The sequence below is a fragment of the Rhinatrema bivittatum genome, chromosome 12 (assembly GCF_901001135.1).
Source record: "Rhinatrema bivittatum chromosome 12, aRhiBiv1.1, whole genome shotgun sequence".
In the NCBI taxonomy this organism is placed as follows: Eukaryota; Metazoa; Chordata; class Amphibia; order Gymnophiona; family Rhinatrematidae; genus Rhinatrema; species Rhinatrema bivittatum.
The window spans coordinates 39,994,711-40,008,925 of record NC_042626.1 but is presented as its reverse complement, the minus strand read 5'-3'; the positions used below and the strand labels follow the sequence as shown (position 1 = coordinate 40,008,925).

At 40.2% G+C, this 14,215-nt stretch overlaps 1 long non-coding RNA gene across 1 annotated transcript in view; it reads right to left on the bottom strand.

Annotated features, from left to right (window-relative positions):
* Nucleotides 1-3,466: 3,466 nt before the first annotated feature.
* Nucleotides 3,467-14,215, bottom strand: part of LOC115074492 — a 44,336-nt gene continuing 33,587 nt past the window's right edge. Inside the window, exons 3-5 of the long non-coding RNA XR_003852253.1 lie at nucleotides 11,080-11,155; nucleotides 10,884-10,959; nucleotides 3,467-5,550 (exon numbers count right to left, since the gene is read on the bottom strand). This is a non-coding gene — a long non-coding RNA (uncharacterized LOC115074492). The remainder of the gene's footprint in view (nucleotides 5,551-10,883; nucleotides 10,960-11,079; nucleotides 11,156-14,215) is intronic.

Here is a 14,215-nt window from a genome sequence, read left to right as displayed (position 1 = left end):
ATTGCACACAACAGGACCCCACGAGTTGGGAGACTCTAGTAAATGTTTGTATAGCAATGTCCAAAGCCAGAGCAAGGGTATTTTGTGGCCTAGAGTAGCCCTTCAGTCTTGTGCCCCCACTCCCATTATGCTCTCCCCACACACAAAAATTATGCATTTATAATAGATTTTACATGAAAAAGTGTATTTAAAGTATAGACTTTGAGGGAAAAATATCATTTACAATAAGAATATTGTATTTATATGCACTGCTGGGGTGTCAACCAGAAAACCCTGCAAAAAAGGAAACACTTGGAACCCATATGGTATTATTCCTACTTTAATGTGTTCTAGGCGTGGGCTTGGCCCTCAGAAAGCCGCAAGAAACAGAGTCACAATACAATGAGAGCATAAGAACATAAGACTTGCCATACTGGGTTAACAAAAGGTCCTTCAAGTCCAGTATCCTGTTTCCAACAGTGGCCAATCCAGGTAAAAAAGTACCAAGGAATAGACAGATTCCAAGCTGCTTATTCCAAGAGTAAGCCATGGATTTCTGCAACTCTACCTTATTAATGGTTTTATGGACCTTTCCTCCAGAAAGGTCTCCTGGTTGCATTGCATCACCCTGGTGTAGCTGGAAGTGATCCTGTAGCAAGGACTTGCTCTCCTGGTGTCACTTCAGTAACAGCAACACAAACTTTCTCCACTGTCAGGCACATTGTGAAATAATACAAAACCATCACTCAGAACCTATAGAGCAAACCTACCATCAGCAGCACTAACTCCCAGAACTCACACAGCAAGGACCTAAGGCCAGTACTATCTATTTTGCTGACTGGTGCAAACTATTGCAAGGTTTGCCCCCCATCTTCAACTCTGGTTTGAAGCTTCTGAGTGTCTGGACAGTAAGGCTACCCGATTTCTGATGGTCAAATCTGGGGCATCTCTTTCCTTTAGTGACAGGGGTCAGCAAGCAGTTCATTTGGAGAGTGGAGACGGAGGAGAGAGTTGTACAGTGGACTGCTCCCCCCCACCCCAAGAAAAATTGCAGTAATCTACCCTCTAAATATGCTTAAAAACACATTCTTTCAATTTTGTTACCACAAAATATTTCAAACCAAAAACAAAGCATTAGACCTGGAGGGTATGCCCTGCACACAAAAGAAATAATGCTGTGGTGGAACTCTGATTGCCTAATCCTTGACAGCAAGACTAGTTAAAAGAGGACAGGAAAAACAAACCAGCTTTTGCACCAGCCATACTGGGGCACAGTACAAGAATGGTAACCAAGGCAAAAAGGTGTTGACAGCAACTCCACAGTGACTAGTTAGTTCACATGTATTCTACCACCAAACCTTTTGCCCAGGAATTTGGTGGATTATGTGCATAATAGTTTATATGTCTTTATAGGTATATCATCCATTGATTACACGCTTTGCAGGCACAAGAGCTGAATCAACAGTAGTTACTCTCATAGAAACCACAAAATAACACAGTATTTGTCCTAAGTCATTTAGCCTTTAATGTAAAAGTTCAGTTAGCTCTCATGTTACAGCTAAATAACACCAGCATTCAGTACTGTAACATATATCTAAATTGTTGTAATTATTGTGTTAAACACGAACTTGCCACCTACACATTCTTCCACATCCCTGTCTAAAGTTACCTAGTAAGTGCTGTATCCAGTTCCATGCTTAGCTCTATAATAGCTTACAATTCATACTTTACCAAGCAGAACTGGGAGGGAATGTGGTTTGGTGGTTAAAGCTTTGAACAAGCCAGAACGGAATCATGGATTATGAGTTCAAGAGACCCATCTGGCTTGGACTCTTGGCGCAAACTTAGGGAAGTCAACTTGATCACAACCTCATCTCCCCACCTCAGTTTGTGCTGGGTGGTAATAGAGTAGTAGCCATTCATGTGATTCCTAAGTTGGAAGACTTCCATCTTGTTATTGCTGCCTCTAGAAATATTTCGGACAGTGAAATGAATCTGGCAAGTTCTGTGATCCAGGAGCCTCAAAACTACTATATGCACATAATATAGATCATAGAGTCCACATTCATAAAAATCACATTAAAAATCTTGAAACAAATAAGAAAGGAGAACATAGTGACAGCAGCATTAGGTTCACAGAGAGCTCTCTGACCACTGCCTATGACTAGCCTGACAGTTGGAGACTTTAGCCAAAAGATGTATAGTTCTGGAGAATGCTCTCCTTGATCCTAGCTAGGCTCTTTATAGAACATGGTAAATTAACACCAGGGATGTGTGTGAAAATATTTCATTTCATGTCACTGCGCTTTTGCCATTTTGTTCGAGTCATTGTCTTCATGTTTGGTTTCCTGTCGTTTGTGTCATTGTCTCCCTCCCACCCACTACCATAAAGAAAATCCCCTGTCTGGTCTGGCCCAACAACCAATGTGTGTCGAGTAAACCTTAGGTTGAATTCAAACAGCTCAGGAAAGCACTTAAAAAAGGTAATCTTCATAGGGGTATCCAACTTCAGTCTTTGAGGGCCACACACCAGCCAGGTTTTCAAGATCCCCCTAATGAATATGCATGGATATATTTGCATACAGTGAAGGCAATGTATGTAAATATATCTCATGTGTATTCAGATTGATTTGTGGCCTTGAGAACTGGAGTTGGACACTCCTAGACCATAATAATGACGAAGACATTTTTTATAATTAAAAATATTAGAGTTTTAAAGATATGATTAATAATAAAGTATATGAGAACAAGAAAAGAGATGTAAGAGTTAGACAACTGAACTGCAGACAAGTAAATGTTTTGAACTATTCTGAAAGCTCTGCTTCTTTAAAAGAAAAGGCAATTTTAAAAAATTAGCTTAGTGGAGCAAGTACTAATTAGTGATGTGCCATTTTGTGCAGTCTTTCAGCATTTCCCTGTCAAGGCTTGATTGATGCCTTGCATTAATCATGTCTCGTTTTCCCTCCCTCCTCTAGAGTACAGCAAATCCATTCTTTAGCCCAGTTTCAGACAGGATTGGAGAAGAACCACAGAAAAAGGATTAACCAAGAAGAGCGCTCCCCACCACCAAGTGGGCGTTTGCAAGACGCAAGTGAAAATAAATGCCCATGCTTTGTTGTTGTTGCTGTAAATAGAAAAGTCGTTCTTAGAACAGGAGCTCACGCAACTGAACTGGAAGGGATAGCAGGGGCTGCTAAATTTAAGTTCTGTGGTGGAAATTCAGGTTGGTTTTGCTTTCTGCACACCGAGAACACATAAAATACAGATAAACTGCCACATATAGTGGACTCTGTTGTAGTAAATGTTCTACAGCAAATATTTCTTAAAGACCTAGGGTTTTTTGTTTTTTTTTAATAATGTCTGCTAAAGGCGAGATAACCCTTTTATAATGAACACTATGGGCAACACGGGTAATTTCAATGAATGCATTATTTTCACATGCATTCTCTCCTTTTACTATTCTTTATATGCATGAAGAGTTGCCATACCATAAGTCTTTATTTTTATATGCATTTTATAATATCTTAGAACATTTTCAATAAAGAAAATCAAGCTTGCATGACATGCATCAGGAAAACAAGCATCAATCCAAACAGAATAAAAAATGAACATGTAAGTTTCCTACAAAGCCCTCATCAAAGGAGGAAGAATAGCCAGGATAGAGCTCATTTACCAATATCAGTAAAACCGGAGAATTGAAGATAGAAACTGTGGAGAACCTTAGCTATGGCCACTGAACTGAGCCATTAACACCACTTAGAAACCAACCCCTTCCAGGCTACATCAAAACTGAAATAGCACTCGATATGTTAAGCCGCATTCTTAGCATCCAGGAAAGATCTTAAATGTTTGGTGTCATAAAAGTTGAATCTATTACCAAAGAGCAAGAAAGAAATTGAAGACAAAAATCACTAAAGACAAGTATTTCTCACAGTGTTGTCTCACAGGGGGCCAAGCCAAGTATGGAAGGATGGGAGGAGGGAGGACACACATCACGTCCTTCCTGCTATTAAATTGGCTATAAAAAAAAAAATTCCCAAGGTCCTTCTGTGCAATTAAAAACAAACAAAAAAAAACAAAAAACCACAGCCAGTTTCAACCACCCAGTAAAACAACCATTACAATGATTTCATAGCCTCATTCAACCAATTATTCTATATGGAGATGAGAGTGAAGTCTAAAGTCTATACAAGAAGGGACAGAATCTCTATATAAGTCCTTCATCTCCAGTTCTGTGACACAATCTGCATCCACAGAAAATCTTCCAACAATGAACCTAAGATGTTAACCCTCACAATGACTACTAGAGGTTTTCTGGAATATACAAAGTGTATTTTGGGCGGTTTTTGTGATTAACCCTTACAATTCATCATACAAAAAAACCCCAAAACCTTTCAAATTCAGTTGTCACCTCAGTAACAGGAGCACTAACACCTTCCACTGCCAGATACTTTGTGAATTAAGACAAAACTCTAGCAAAAAGAAACTTAGAACCTATATAGCAAACCTGTCATACCATAACAGGACTCAAGTAGTAATAACTCTACCTAGGAAGAGGCAGCACTGGAAATACAACACCCAGCCTTAAAAATACCCCAATACATCTATTAGGAAAACTGAAAAAAGTTAGGCTGCTATAGATTACTCCACAGAAACAGCAGACCATGAAATAATAACCAGAGACAGGCCACCCAGGTAAACCCAGTCCTTGGTTGAGTTCTCTCCAACTCCTCCCACCAAATTCTCAACCAGCCCTGTTGTACTAGATGAAATAGTCCTTCTATAGGGCTCTTCTCCTCATTCTTCGTAAAGGAAAACATGCCTCCATAGACCATTGCCCATTCTTTCACCATGACGGTGCAAATGCTTCATGTAAATTTACCAGAAGGGATGCCATCTAGTGGCCATCCAAGATACCACACCTTCCACAACAATTTAGCAGTACTTAACTGCTTCTGAAATCCTATAGTATGTCCACATTCTGTTTTCATTCCACCAATCTCTCAGATGCACCCAAGTAAAAGTTCAGCAGTCTCCCCCACCCAGAATCCTTTCCAAGAGTTTCTTTGTGATGAAAAAGGGCTCCTCGTTGAGATACCCATTGCATACATATTCACTCTGAAAGCATTCTCAAGAAGGTTATATTAAGGTCTGGCCAAACCAAGACAGATGCAGAGGAAACAGTGGGATTGACTCTCTCAGAATAACAGAAATGCTATAAACAATGAGTACTGGTGCCTAAACAATATTCCGAAATCGGGAGAAGGGTCTGGCGAATACGGAAACGTTAATGAGTGGAGAAACATTTGTCTGCAATGCATGCGTGCTTCAAAGTTATGATCCATGCCCATGAAAATGAGCATGATGGGCTAATTTAAAATTTCCTAAAAATATATTACAAGGACCTCTTCCTTGAAAGTACAGCTCGTACCTTCATGCAACATTTCTCAGCTCCTACAAACAGTTCACACGTCTGGGTGGGGTTTCAGTTTTCCATAGTCTGGTGATTAATCTCATTAATCCTGGTTGTTCTTGACATCAAATCGGTTTCAGACATCTATCTTGCTGTCACTAGTTAAGAGAAAAAAGGAGCATAAAGGTAAAGCAAGAATCAGGCTGCACCCCATTACTACAATGATATTATAATAATCTACCCGCAAAAGGCTGGCTTTGCAATATTTCCAGAGAATAACAGAATACATGTGGTGCTTATTCCTCTTTCACAGATGAATTTGCTCAGGTACCCAGGTTTCAGTGAGGCACACCAAGGACTGCCTGGGTAGTAAGACATATGACAAAACCACAGTGGAAGCCGTTTTTCTCAGCTGCAAGGTATGTTTGGCCAAGACACCTTCACAATCACAAGTTGAGTAATACTCAGAATAACCAGGGGAAACAATGTATTTTATATATCACCTACAGATTTCCCAGGTTCATATACTTTACTGTAGCCATGCTTCTGCCAGGCTGGTTTGAGGACTGACACAGTTGCATAAATCTGATGTTCTTCCTAGAGTCTAAAGCAAATTGGACATCTGGTGAAGAACCGTATAGCACTAACTAGAGTAATTAATGGCTGCTTCCCAAATGCTTGCTTTATTTTCATGGTAGAGACTAGAGAGGTGACAAACAATAGCATACATCATACTTCAAAAATATTATAGCAAATGCAAGAGTTTTCTCTTGCAACTTCAGAATAGTACTAGTGAACATTACTATGTATGTGGACATAATTATGTGCATAAAGCATGGGTTTATGTGCTTAAAGGGCTTGCTATAAAATTGCCAGGAGTTTGTGCACATAAAAGTATGCATGTAACCTGATTTCACATATATTTTTATGCATACAACAGACATGAATTCTGAGGGGTAAAGCCTGGGGCGGAGTTTGGATTTACATGTATTACCTTTGATTTAGAAAGTATGTGCATTAACTAACACATGCAAGGTGTAACTTACTGCGGGTAGGTTGGTGCACATTATTTTGGATCATTTTCAAAGCAAACTTATGCATGTAAGTCCACTGTGAAAGTTGGTACAATTTACATGCATTTTTGATGATTTCCTGATGTGGCCTGTTTGAAAATTACCCTCCTGTGTCCAGTTCAACTCCAATGCAGACAACAGAGAATAGTTTTACACTTCAGTTACCGCATTTGACTTAGATCAGTTTTCTCTCTTGCAGCTTCAACATTACAAACAAAAGTGCCAATAGGCCCCAAATCTATGAGTGCTTTAGCACCCCTAATCTTAAGTGGGGACAGCTTCTCTCCTCCCAATCCTCCCCCTCTGATCTCCTCCCTCATGAGGAGGATGAAAGCAATAGGTGCCTTGGGCAATATCCCACTCCTCTGTCTCTGAAAATTGTAGTCCTACTTTGAACTGTGGGGTCAAGTGGTTCAAAGTATGACATTCTGTCTTCAGTTGACAGAGGAGACAATATAGACTGAGGCACTACTGCTCTCCTCCTCCTTTTACTGCTTCTGAGAAGCGGCAGTTGAGAGGGGGGACAGTTGAGGGTGCAGAGGGAATAAAAGAGGAAATCCACTGTTAGGAGGTTGGTTGGGGGGAGAGAGAAAGTACCTTGGGGGATGCTAGAAGGGATCAGATGGGGAGGCATATGAGAGAAGTGCTGGAAGGGGTGAGAAAGAAGAGTGTGTATGTGTGTCTGTGTGTGTAAGTGAGAGAGATGGGATCAGCTCCAGTGGTGTGTGTGAAAGAGGGCAAGTAGAATAGGGTACATAAGAACATAAGAAGTGCTGTTCCCAGATGTAGGAGGTGGTGATCCCCGTGCCTGCCTAGCTAATGTGTTAGTGGACCTGAACCTCTAGAATTTATCCAAACCCAGCTATAATATTAAATTTTGAGCACATCCTCTGATGACAAATTCCAAAGCATAATTGTATGTTGCATGATAAAATACTTTCTTAAATCTGCTAGGTTAGTTTCAAAGAGTGTCCCTTAGTCTTTGTACTATTTGAAAGAGTAAATAATTGTTCCCTATTTATCCATTCCACACCACTCATGCTTTAATAAACCACTATCATATTTCTTCTCAGTTGTCTCTTCTCTAAGCTAAAGACCCCTAACCTTTTTAGCCTTTCTTTATAAGAGAGCTATTCCATCTTCTTTTATTTATTTATTTATTTATTTATTTATTTATTTATTTAACATTTTTCTATACCGACCTTCATGGTTAAATACCATATCAGGACGGTTTACATCGAACAGGGATAAAAATAATTAGGTAAAGGAAGAGACAAAGTTACATTAAACGAGGACCGTGAACTTGGAAGCTTAGGTAGCTGGAAGAAAAGAGATAAAGTTAAGTTAAAGAAAAGAGAAATAACAAATTCCGGACTAGAGATAGTTATCATTTTATCATTTTTTGCTGCCCTTCTTTATACATTTATATACTATAGCTTTTTTGAGATGGAGCCACCAGAGCTCCACACAGTCCTCAAGGTGTGGTTGTACCAGAGATCTTTACAGAGGCATTGTGAAATGCTCGGTTTTATTCTCCATTTCTTTCTGAATAATTTCTAACATTTTATTTGCTTTTTTAATCGCTGCCACACACTGAGCTGAGGATTTCAGCATATTGTCTATAATGACTCGAAGATCCTGCAAAAGGATAGGATAGTGAACTATCTGTAATCGGGTGGGTTGCTGGACGCAAGGCAGCATGAATACAGAAGGGAAGGTCCTGTCAGATAAATCTAATAGATTTTTTTGATTAGGTGACCAGAGAATTGGATTGAAGAAGAACGTTCAATGTGATCTACCTGGATTTCAGCAAAGCTTTTGATACAGTCCCACATAGGAGGCTTGTGAATAAAATGAGAAGCTTGGGAGTTAGCACCGAGGTGGTGGCGTGGATTACAAACTGATTTACTGATAGGACACAGCGTGCCCTGATAAATGGAACCTACTCTGAAGAGAGAACGGTGAAGTGGAATGCCATAGGGATCTGTTTTGCGACTGGTTCCGTTCAATATCTTTGTGAGCAACATTGCGGAATGAATAGAAGGCAAAGTTTGTCTGTTTGTGGATGACACTAAGATCTGCAACAGAGCGGACATATCTGAAGGAGTAGGGAAAATTAAAAGTGATTTAAGAAAGCTTGAAGAGTGGTCAAAGACTTGGCAACTGGGATTCAATGCGAAGAAGTTCAGAGTCATGCATCTGGGGTGCAGTAATCCAAAAGAGCTGTATGTGAAGGGGGTGGGGGTGGGTGAGAAACTAACGTGTACAGACTGGCAGAGGAACCTTGGGGTGATAGGGTCTGGCAATCTGAAGCAATGTGACAGGGCAATAGCTAAAGCCAGAAGAATGCTGGGCTGCATAGAGAGAGGATTAACCAATAAGAAAAAGGAGGTGATAATGCCCTTGTACAGGTCCTTAGTGAGGCCTCACCTAGAATACTGTACTCAGTTCTGGAGCCCGTACCTGGTCCAGAGAAGGGCAACCAAAATGGTGTGGGGTCTGTATCGGAAGACTTATGAGGAGAGGCTGAAGGAAGTGCAGGGGATACCTGACAGGTATTAATGATGTACAAACGTCAAACCTTTTCTTTTGGAAAGTGTGGACAGGTCCAAAAAAGAAATAGAAAAAAAAAAAAGAAGAAAATTCTTACCTGCTTTAAGACTGAATGTCAGTGCAAGAGAGTTATCCAGGGATCTGTTCAGTAAATTAGCAGGGTGGGGAGATAAGATTCCAGAGCAGAGAGGCTGCTATCATTTAAGAAAGTCTTTTAAGTTGAAAGTTCCCTTTGATCATAATTCCCTAGGATGCATTGGGGCATGCAATGGATTCAGGGATGGCCCAGTGAAAAGGCAAGTGAGAGACTGCTGGGAGAGACAAGGGAGACATGGAAAACCCGCAATGGAGTAGCTCCTGAAAAAGTATCTCAGGCAGGAGTGGTAATGGGCTGCTCTGCATATGTCCCCTAATTTTTGTCAGGGTGGTTTTGTATGGTTTTTGGTGTCCAGAAAAGTCCCTGAGATAGCACTCCAGATTTGACAGGGATTCAGTCCTGGTTTTGCCCTATAAAGCACTGTGATCAATTACAGCCTTTCCAAACAGCACAGGCTTTCCTTGTGGTCTTTGGGATGTGAGAAATTTGGTGGAGGGTTACCATTCAGGAGGATTTCTGGGCAGCACTGTTATTTTGAAAAGCAATGTGATTTTAATACAGGTGGCTGGCGCCTGTGCCATGCTATGGGGAAGCTGGACAGTGATAACACTGAACAGTGTTCAGTCTGAGACTCTGCTATGATGTCAGAGGTGTGTTGATCTCTCTAGAAAGAAAAAAAAAAAGAGATCCTCGTGGACAGATTTCTGATGCAGAGACGTGTTGTGCTGCTGGCTAGAGAGCAGCTGTTTGTTAGGTGCAGTTTGCAGCCACAGAGTAATCATTTTGGGACCTTGGTATGTGTTTAATGAGAGCATGAAGAAAATGTTTTAAAAATATGGAATAAGGTAAAGTGAAAACTAAAGTTAAAACATTTAAGAGTGACAGTTAAAAGTATAAGAACTGCTGGGAATGCGGCTTTTTACACCCAGCATAGCCAAGCACAGGAGGAAAACTGTATATAAACGTCTACGAACTATAGAGTTGGAAATGAGAATCAGTCTGACAATTTTTTGCCTGAAAGAGATTAATCAGTTTGCTGATCTGTATTACCAGTATCAAGTGAATGAGTGAGGGGTTACCAGCCCGTAGATTGAGAACAAGTAAAGTGAATCCTTGCTACCCAGCACTCTGAATTGATGAATTTATTAATTGTGTAAGCAAGGCTGCAGCTCTGGTACTGAGAGACCTGTGGTAATGTCCATGATATTGAACCTGGATCTGAAGGAACAAGACACTGTGATTTTTCTTCCAAGATCCTTATTGATCCAGTTTTGTTGATGCCTCTGCATCAAGTAGATAGGGCTTGCTCCAATTATATTGGATTTTTTCCCTAAGATAAGCAAGTTCAATTAATCAGCGAATACACACACCAAGCAAGATATTGGGGAAAAACTGGGGTGATAGTGTAGCCAATTACCTACCCTCTGTTATTTTATTTAAGGCATAAGGAAGAATTTTTGCAGAAGAGGAACATTGTCTGAGGACCGGATACTCCAAAGCTAATGAATACTGGAGAAAGCGAACGGCTGAGGAGCCAAAAGGTTGTCAACGGAGCCAGCTTAGCTGCATCAGCTTCAACTGCTAGCCAATGGCATTCAAGTCACCAAAAGGACAGGACCCTGCTTCTGTCTGTAACAGGTAAGTGGGTGCACTCACTGTGACACAAAAACACAAAGCATAAAGAAAGAGAGGAAAAGGACAGACATTAACAGAGAAGGCAAATAAGCAAACCACAGAAAGAAAGAAGGACAGAGAACACATTACTTACTGTTTCTTGCTAATAGCAGGGAGTACTTTCTTTTCATCGGATGAACCTTGATAACACTAATTTCATCTGGAGGCAACTGAGAAGGAAAATACCAAAGTGGCAAATCCTGATCTGATAGTTCATATACGCTTACAAATACTGCAGTGAACTGTAAGGGATGGGTATTCAATGAATACTATAGATATTAGATACTTACCTGAGAGAGTGTATTGCACTGTTCTTTTTGATGAGAAGTGAAGATCCTGAGATTTCATGTATAACCTGTACAATATCTAGAAACTTGTACAATTAGTATTGACAGAATTGTTACTGGAAAATTGTTTTCTTTGTTTAACCTCATTTTCTTTTATTCTAAACAATAAATCTTGTTATTCACCAGCAAAAGCTATCCAACTATTTTATACTTCCTGCTTCCCTTCCCAACCTCCAGGAGCATCACTGGCTGGGTGGGGTTTTCCAAACCCGGGAAGAGGTCAACTTTTAGAACCCCTCTGGGTTGCAACCTTGACTCCAGCACCATCTGCCTACCCCGAAACACTCAGAACACTTTAGCCACTGTAGCGGAGAGAAGTCATCATTACACCAGTTGCCTTTGGGAGGTGCTACAAAAGCAAACAGTAGATCTAGGGGGTCATGGTCTGAAACTCCAGATGGGACGACCCAGAACCAACATCAGGTAATATTTCTTCATGGAGAGGATGATGGATGCCTGGAATTCCCTGTCGGAAGAAGTGGTGACGATGAAAGCAGCAAATACATTTAAAAAGGCATGGGATAAACACTGTGGATCCCTAAAGGCTGGAGATGAAACAAAGAAAAGGATGCATGGGAGTAACCCGCAGCTACTATCCCTAACAGAACGCATAGGGATTACCGCCCTTAACCAATTAGCTTAACCAATTAGCTTACATGTAGCGGTTTACAATGAACTATGTTCATTGTAAACCGCTAACTTGAAGCGATAGTTACTGTTCATTGTAAACCGGGGTGATATGTATATTATACAGGAACCTCCGGTATATAAATTCTTAAATAAATAAATAAATAAAAATGATTTCGATGCAACAGCAACATCGCTCTCCGCTTTGACTGAGAAGGGAGGGAGGGCAATTGGATTCATAAGACAACCAAAGTTGGACCTTGACTTTTATGGACCTGGGTACAGATAAACAGACATTAGGGAAAAGGTGCAGGACTGCTTCTACGGCCAAGTCCAAAAGCAAAGCACGTTCAAGCAGCATTGTCTGAATTATCAAGAAGGCTGCTCATCCTGTAACAATGCTGCTAGCCGTAATGTTGTTATGAGTTTGATTGTTAATATTACCACCCTTAACATAAGACTTGCGGGTAACCCACATGGAGTGGCAATTACTATCCTTAAGAAAAACATGGGGTAATCTGCATGGAGTGGCAGTTGCTACCATAAGAAACTTGCTGGGCAGACAGGATGGATCAGTTGGTCTTCTTCTGCCCGTATTACATTTTATTTGCCATTTACCTTCTATATAGTTGTTAATTGGTTTCCCCTGTTCTATTGTAAACCGGTACGATAAGACTGCGTCTTGAGTATCGGTATAGTAAAATAATTTAAATAAATAAATAAATAAATAAATGTAGATGCCCAGTCCCAGAGTCTGGTAAGTCCCCTCTGCAGTTCCTCAATCTGTTTGTTTTTTTAACTACTTTTAATAATTTTGTGTCCTCTGCAGGTTTGATCAGTTCATTCATTGCTCCTTTTCATGATTGTTAATGAAGTAAGCACTGATCCCGGTACAGATCCATGAGGCATTCCACTATTTACCATTGGTCAAACTGCATATGTAATCCTACGCTCTGTTTCCTATCGTTTAACCAGTTTCCAGGCCAGAGGAAGATATTGCCTCCTAGTCTATGACTTTTTAATCTCCTAAGGAGTCTCTCATGTGGGACTTTATCAAATACCTTCTGATCAACCAAGTACTCTATATTCACTGTCTCACCTTTATCCATATGCTTATGCACATCCAAACATTCTATAAGTGTTCCTGTATACACTGAAAAAGTGACAAAGTCTGATGGATTTACAATAACACAGACCATTCATATGCATATGAATTTTATTTACAATATATAAATCAACAAGTTCCAGTTAGAGATAATATGTACACATTCTCTGATGATTTCTTTTCAGAAAGGGAATGTGTTTCAATGATGGTCTTCCTCTTATTCATTTGATTATAGATTGTGTGCATTAGGTGGATTATTGAAATTTTTTTTTCTGGGTTTGCACATCTTTTTACCTGTGCGGTTCTTTGTTATTTTGTCCTTTCCTTTGGGACATTGAAATAGTAGCGGTTGGTAGAACAGCTCCTACCTCATTGCATTAGCCATTTGCCTGTAGATTTTCCCTGGTCTTTCTCTGATGAACATGAGCCTAAACTGAAGACCTGGTAATACCCAGCAAATGCTTCCAAATGTAAGAATGGGCAAAACTGGTATGAAAAAGTGCAAGCCCCTCTCCCACCACAAGACACTTTGCACAAGTTTGCATTGGTCTTTCTTTGGTCGGGAGGCTTTAATTTCCAGGAAGGTGCTTCACGTCGCAGGTAAAGAAAAGGATGCTCCTCGTAATAAATCTGGAATCCAATTGCTCTTCCAATGTTGAGCATGCCTAAAAGGAAAAAAAGCACCCATTCTACAAGTGCATCCTATTTATTTGCCGCTGTAAAAGAAGCATCCTTTCCTGCCACGTTTAAGGTAAAAGTGCGGCTTTTCAGCAAGGTATTACAATTAAATGCATCATTTTGAAAGCCCGCTGATTTTGCCAACCAACACAGGATCTCTCTGTCCCCGCAAGGTTTGTATTGACACAGCACAAGGGTCAGAGGAGAACATCGTCAACGTTTTATTTGCTTTCTTCTTTCTTTCCTTCTTAATCTTCAGAGCTGCTCACTCCATCGTTTGTGTCTGAGATGCAGAGCCCTAACAATCAAGCATTGTCTTTTTCCCCAGAGAGATTGTCAAGAGACACAGAATAAATATTATTTGGCCAGGAGGGGAAATAGATCATAAAAGCTGACAAGTATATGCTTAAAAAATGCTGTTAAATGTTTATGATGTCATGGGCCACTCCTCCCCCTCCGTTTTCTTTAGTATAACTACTTTACAATGGAACTAGCTGTATTTAAGGTGAAACCTCATTTAAACATTATCCAGTTGTAGTTATAACATAGTAAATGATAGCACGTAAAGACCCAAATGGTCCATCCGGTCAGCTTAGCAAGTTGATTGGTTGATAACTGCCACTCTGTACAAGTTACCCCCCGTGACTAATGTTAAGGTTATTAACTGCT